The sequence below is a fragment of the Pelmatolapia mariae genome, linkage group LG13 (genome assembly GCF_036321145.2).
Source record: "Pelmatolapia mariae isolate MD_Pm_ZW linkage group LG13, Pm_UMD_F_2, whole genome shotgun sequence".
Classification (NCBI taxonomy): domain Eukaryota; kingdom Metazoa; phylum Chordata; class Actinopteri; order Cichliformes; family Cichlidae; genus Pelmatolapia; species Pelmatolapia mariae.
Genome location: NC_086238.1, coordinates 16,961,490 through 16,969,120, shown reverse-complemented (window position 1 = coordinate 16,969,120; position 7,631 = coordinate 16,961,490).

The window sequence follows — 7,631 nt, the reverse complement described above, 5'->3', positions numbered from 1 at the left end:
TGACCGAGCCCCAGGCCGAGAGGCCGAGGGCACCCCACCCCCGAAGTGGCCCGAGCGAGCCCCAGGTTCCAGGCCCGGATAAGCAGCCACCAAGGAGTGAGCCGGTGTGTACCCGGACGCCCACCCCCGGACACAAAGAACCACCAACGCATCGATGTCTGAGGGCGTCTGCCACCGGCAGGGGAAGTGGTGGGGGGAGATAGGCCTCCAAACCTTGGAGGGCCTGAGATGTCCCCAGAGAGGTGGCGTCTGATACCCAACCTGACATATAGACACAGACATACAGGCACACTCAAATACAAACATCCATTCCCACCCTCATGCTCTCATAGGCAATTACTCCACACTCAACCAACGTGGAGACAGACATAAAGAGACGCTGTACACACAATCACACTCCCCAAGCGTACTCTAAGAACCGGGTCTAGGTACCCTTGCCCCTGGAGGGGGAAACTGCACCCAGACCCACGTGGTGTTACCCTTTTCCCTGCAGTGGGGAGAAGCAGACTGCCCCGACTCCGCAGCAGCAGGGAGGCCCCACACACCAGACCCCAGTCGGACGGCCAACTCCTCCTCCTAGCCCCCCCGCTCCAGCAGGCCGCAGAGACCGGGGGTGTGAGAAGACTCCAAACCTCCCTCTACCCGCTCATATGTAGTGTTGATGTATGTGTTCTAAGGTGCAATTAAAACCCAGGAGGGCATGGAGCTACCTGCCAGAGAGCAGCAGGTAAGCGCATAGCCCCTCCTGATAGCCCTCAATGTCTACGTGTATTTAAAATTGAGAGGTGGGCAACGACGCCAGGGGTGAGGTGTACACCCTGATGGTAATTTGGAGTCCGTGTTGTGAGCCCACCCCCAAGATCCTATATGTATGTGTTATGAGAGTGTGAGTAATGTGAATGTCTAAGTTGTGAGATAAAATTGAGGCAGAGGCAGCCAGAAGGGGACAGAGGGGGGGGGATGCCTCCTCTGCACCCTGGTGACACACCCCTACCCCAAGGCCCTGCATGTGTGGGTGATTGTGGTGGAGCGGGAAGAGGGAGGCAGCTGGAGATGGGGAGGGAAGAAAGGAAGGGGCAAGTGACCCCTCCCTGGGGCCAGCTCCCCCGCTGACCCCAGTAGGCACCCCCATGCTCTGCAACCCGCCAGGGAAAGGGGGCCCAGGCCCATCCGGACCAGGGCCCAGTGCAGCAGCACCGCCCGGCCCCACAGAGCCCGGGACAGCCCACCCGACCCCACTACAGAGAAAACTGCACCCACCCCATCATCCACTCATCTTCCAGACTACACAAGACAATAGACGCCCAGGCTGAGATCTTCCTCCACCTCTCCTATATCTCCCCCTCCTGCAGAGAGAATTCCTGAGGAGAGGAAAGCTCCTGCAATGGAATGGAAACATTCTAATAAATGTTGGTCCATATCGACTTTATAACATCACCTAGTTGCTGCCGATTTGACAGCTTCACCTGTCCTGTTCTACCACATCCCAGAGGTGCTCTATTGGATTGAGATCTGATTACTCTGGAGGCCATCTGAAACCAGTTTGAGAATATTTGTGACATGGAGTGATCCATGCTGGAAGCAGGGTGCACTGTGCTCATAAAGGGTTGGGCATGGTCAGCAACAGCAGTAGTTTGTGGAGTATCACCTGCAAAAGCAGAAATATTGAGGTGTAACATTAGCATTTAAATGCTACATTTGGTGACACCATGAGTGCAGTGGGTATCTGGGTTGATCTCATTATCAGCAAATGTGTGTTTTAATTTGAAAAAGATTTTACTCCAAACTGTGAGGCCAAATTCTTCTGTCTCATTGCTCACGAACAAAAGGCAAAAATAAAAGATGTTGATATGGAATTTGAAATGGTAAGTAATTACAATTCACTTCAACATTAATCCCCAGTGACGGTAATAACCCGTGCCTTGTTTTTCACACCTTGGCTCGTGTGATTACTCACATCACATGATCAGTACTGGGTCTGTGGGTTAAATATTTATGACTTTTCAACATTTGCTATTCGAGCTAAAGGAGCCCGTTGGATAAAACAAACTTCAAGAAGTACAGTTGTCTTATTTATTTATTTTTAAAGCTCTTTAGACTACCATGACCTGGATGACTGAGAACCTACAAGTACAGTTAATTACACTGTGTCACATCAAAAATAACAAAATGACCCTTTAAGCAGACTGATTTGGGATCATGTGTAATAGCAGTGTGTCTGATTTTACCTACATTAGGGACAAAATTAAAACCTACCTGTTGTTTTAAACTGAACTCGCCTGGATTCAGATGAGGCACAGCTGTCTCAGATCTCAGGAGCTTACAGTGTGCTGAGAGCCATGCATCTGCATACTTATTCAAACATCTCCAGATTCTTAGACTTTCCTCGCAAAGCATTACACATTTCTGTCAATCAGCCTCCTCTTCTCTCCCCCCCTCCTCCTCTTCCTCCTCTCTGTGCACTAAAACGAGGGGGAAATCATTTATTCATGACACCCGGCATTCCAAAACCAGCATTTCTGCCCGACTCTGATTCGCAGGAATGAGGAGATATTATTAGATGCACAACTATGTCCTAATGGGGCAACGGTTTCATTCCCAATTTGAAACCGCGCTCACGTCTCTCTCTCTGATTTCCATGGCTTCTACAGCATCTCAGCCTGGCGAGGTTATGGCTGCCCCCCCTCCCCTTTTTTTTTCTCTCTTCTTTTTCCAAACATTTGCAGAGCGCAGCTGTGAGACGTGTGTGACACATCGGGTGGAGGGCGTCGTCCAGCTAATCCATTACATTTGATAAAGCCGTGGAAATGCCGAGTGAATCGCGAGTTTCATAAGCCCACTTGACCCCAGCTGCAGTAACGCGGCAGATTTACTGTGATAGTGTTTGTGAGAGATAATTAGTAGAGCCATTACTGAACCATTACTGACAGTCATTCTGTCTTAAGAGGATCATGAATTAGCTCATTGGTCTGATGATGATGATGAGATTCTTGGAAACCACTCAGTCATTTAATGTAACCTGATGTGACACCATGTGTGCAAGAAATGCCACGATGTCAGCTCAGTGAATAGTTTCTCCCCCTCAGTTCAGCATTAAATGGGCTCTTCTTCTATTTAGGATTGCACTGGATTGATTTCTAAAAGAAACTCTACGCTTTAGAGGATGACTTTTGCTCCCTGCAAGTCATGTAATGTAGCTCAAAAGCAGGTTTTTAGACTTCACCTACCTGATGAACGCTTTATTTATTTTTAAACCCCACCTCTTGCCCCAGTTTGTAAGACTGGATATCTGTCGTTATGTGTAATCTTCAAATCAAAGCAGAAATGACCCCGGTGTCTCTGTTCCCTTCAGACAGCGCCGTATCTGCACATGGCCATGTCGAGCTCAGAAGACAGATTTATATAAGCTACAGTGATTGCATGCAGAAACAAGTGAGCACTTTGTTGCTCCTCTTTATCCCCGATAAGACATCAAGACGCAGTGAGGGTTTTTTTTTCTCTTTTCTTTTTTTTTTGCAAGCGACTGAGTGCTGGCAGAATTATGCATGAGAACATGTGTTGCTCTGGGATCTGTGACATGAATATTATAAAATGAAGGAAGCTTTTTATGAAATCCATGAATCAAGTGGTTTTAAAGACATCTGCAAAAAAAGCCCAACTTTACATCCACATCAAATTGATCCTGCTAACAGGAAATGCTTGTAAATCTAAAACCAAGTGTGGGTTATTCTTCCACTATTGTCCAAAAGTTATTGCCAAAATATCAGCGTGCCACCGGGGTGACATGTTTTCTTTTTTCTTTTCATTACTATGAAGTCTGAGACTGTGGTTTCTTTTCTATCAGCCCAGCCTGGAGCTGTTGACTGCGCACCAAATCTGCAGTCGATGGTGGTCCCCAACAATTGGACAGGAGTTTTAATAGTTTCTCAGGCTTTTCAGAGAATGAAAGACCAGTTTTTCAAAGTGTCAACGGACAACTTTTCCCTCCCTGCGCTCGCTTTGCAAAGACTGGATCATTTTCTCTTGTACCAGACTGTTAAGTAAGCAGGTTTGCCCACTTACTGATTAAACCGAATATCTCATTTGGATCCTCCCAAGTCTCAGAGCTCTCTACAATCATGTGAACGCCTGTCTGAGGTTCACTGCTGTTTAATGTTTGGTTTCTTTTCCATGTTTTTAACCTCCTCTGCCAGGATGGCTCTCGTCTTCTTTTGTTGTATTTTTTATTCCATCACAGAGCTTCTAGTAACCACTAGTTCAGGCACCTGAGGAAAGCTACTTGTTGTAGTTGCAGAATCAAGGCTTCATTTTTCTGGGAAGTTTTCTACAAGTGGCAGACACAGCTGCATGAAAGAGAGGCTTAGAGAACCAATCTACGGTAAATGCTGATGGTTGATTATTCTGTAGGCACTGGGCCATGAACATTTATTACACAGTGAGAAGTTAAAGCCAAAACAAAACCACTGAACACAGTGGTAGTAGTTTCGGGAGGGCGAACATTGTGGATTTTTGGTCATTTCAGGGGATTTTATGACTGTGTTCACCAGGTCGACTGTTTTGTCACAGAAGCCACTGAGCGGTCATGTGGGTGGTTTTCTTCGGAGTCTACTGTGGAAAATTTTAATATCCTGCCAGGTGCTTCAGTGAAGGACTGCAGTGGTTCTGCCAGCTCAGAGGTGCAAATGTGTGCAAGGTGAAACCTCCAGCGATCGCATGAAAACTTACCCACATAGTTGAGCAAATAACAAGAAGAATATAGAAGCTAATGGTATGATTCAATTCAGAAGAATCACCAGAAAGGCAGCGAAGGAGTACACACGGTGCCCGATATTTACATTTTCAGAAACAAGGTTTTCATTTTTTTTTTTCTCTTGTTGTCACAAGAATATTTATGAAATATCCATCAGAGTGCTACCAAGCAACACAGATGTGTAAAGCACGGCCCAGTGATAAATAATCCAAAGCTTGCAGAGGATGAGGGAGACAGTGAGCGAGCACAAAAGCTATTCTGTTTTGCTCTCAAACAGAATTCAGACACCGTGGGTGAGGAAAATCAATCTAGTCAACCTAGAGAGCGCGAGAGAGAGCGAGGGGGAGAAGAAATGAGAACCGTGAGAGGCTTTGATTATTGTGATGGACTTAAGTCAGCTCTGCGAAAGCCACTTCTACGTCTCCGCTATTTATCAAATCAGAAATGCATTTGCATCACATTTTCCTGCACTTGTGGCTGCTTGGAAGGCAAATTAGCAGAGGTGCCGGTCCCACAGATTTATAAAAAATGGACATTTTGATTAATAGATGCTCCCCCCCCCCTTTTTTTTTTTTAGTGAAGCCACAATTCAATCCAAAGGACACGTAATTAATTGAATTGCAGCTGTCAAGATCTGGGGCGTCACTGAGTCAACAGAGCTGTCGAGGACAGATAGCCGCCCTCTGCAGCTCTGCCTGTCTTTCAGCAGCTCAGGAAAAACTCACAACAGTATTAACAGAAGATAACGCAGGATTTAGCGGTGCCCAGTTTTGTTTTGTTGTCTTGTTTTTTCAGACCAAGCCCCAACCGCATCCAGAGGAGCCAGGCTCTGTATGTATTCAGTCAAAATTCCTCAAATCAAAGCAGGCAATTCTGTAATAACCTCAGAGCCCGTACTGTTCAGCATGCAGATGTAAAAGCACCGATAACCTTGAAAAATAAGTACACACATCTGCTGTAACAGGAGACAGCTTATGATTACATACACTATGGATAATGATGCCTCTGTGTTCTGTAATGATGGGCCCATGTGTTGTGGTTGTGTGTGTGCAAGATAAATGAGAGACACACACTGGTAGGTTTGGATAACTTTTCTCCCTTAATCACTGAAATTATCATTTGAAAGCTGCATTTAGTATTTACTCAGGTTATCTTTGTCTAATATTAAAATTTGCTTGATGATCTGAAACAAATGCTTTCAGTTTCCTATTCAGACCCCTTAATACCAACTGAACACTGTTTAAACAGCACAGTCTGAGTATTGTTGATGACTGTGTCCGGGAAGACACGTCACAAAGCTGAGATCATCTCAAATTTTATTTATTTCTTTAACCTTTATTTAACCAGGTTACTTCCACCAGGAGCCAAGATCTTTTTTTTGTAAACAAAGGAGACATGGCCAAGAGGGCAGCAGCAAACAGATTGAATTAGCAACATTAAACTTTTTCTTCACCGGGAAACATACGTAACCTGATGTGTAGCTCTGGAGAAATGTAGCTACATGTCAGGTTGACCTGTAAAAAGTTGTAATTCATTTCTCATGTTGGACTACTACTATATATGTGAGCAAAACTTTGTCCTTTTTTTTTTTTTTTTTTTAAAAAAGGTGTGTTTTGTGGCAAAAAGCTATTTCAGTTTCAAAAAGAACAGATTCTGTGTGAAGTGTGGCTTTCATAAATTTTAAAATGTTATCAGTATTTCATTTTTTAAATTGACATTTTATTATAGAATATATTTTTGCAATTGTAAGTTTTATTACTAGCACTTAGAGCTGGGCGATATAAGATTTTTTCATATCACGATATGTTTTTTTCAATTCTGGTGATAACGATATATATCACGATATAAGCCAAATAACTATATTTGTAAGATTTAAATGTGCCGTTGCTCACAAGTAAAATGTGAATTAGCAGCTTGTTTTAATTTAAATATTTATTTCCCATAATAAGTTTAACAGGGTAGATGTACTTAAGGAACATGAGACTTCAGTTTCAGATGAATAAAGGCAAATATTGCAAACTACACAAAACGCAGCTGCTAAAGCGTTTAAGTTTCAAAATAGAACAAACAAAACTAAATTGACTAAATTGTCAATTCCACTTAGAAACAAAATTTTAATTCTAAAAATAAATCTTAGTTTGTTTTACAGAAGAACAGACAAAATTGACTAACTTTTGTCAATATCAAATAAACTGAGAACTAAAAGGAAATTCTCAATCTCTCCTTGTTGTATAGCTTAGCTTTTCAAACAGTTTTAACAGTTACTTTAGTCTGACAAAAGCCGAATGACGAATTAGCGCTTTCAGTCAGAGATTGAGCATGCACCGGTTTATTGTATTTCCAGACTTGCTTTCGGCACAATTTACAGTGCGCGCTACTCTGTTTTTTGTCAGACTTGAAATAGACGAAATACCTTCACACTACGGAACTTCTATGGCCCTTCCGTTCGACAATCTCTCCGGGATTGGAACCATCATCGGTTTATTCTTCGGTAACCTTCGCTCACGCTCTCGGTTGATTTTTCTCTAGTCGGCAAACTCATTTCCTTCATTACCCGGGCGGCCCGGCTGCAAAAACAAATACACATGTGCGCCTTGGCACTTGTGCTGTACGTAACAAGCCACGTGACGTGACGCTGCGGCTGTGATTGGTTCGGCTCTGCGATACTTAATGTGGATTGGCTGTTTTTTTTTTTGTTTTTTTTTTTAGAGGACAAGAGAGATGAGGCCTATCGCAATAGTTAACTTTTTCTCGATAGAAAAATTTATTTCGCAATACATATCGTTATCGTTCTATCGCCCAGCTCTACTAGCACTACTCCAGTGCTGAAGAATCTCCATGAACAGCTTCTGTCATTTGCACATCTGTCCTCAGATTAGTT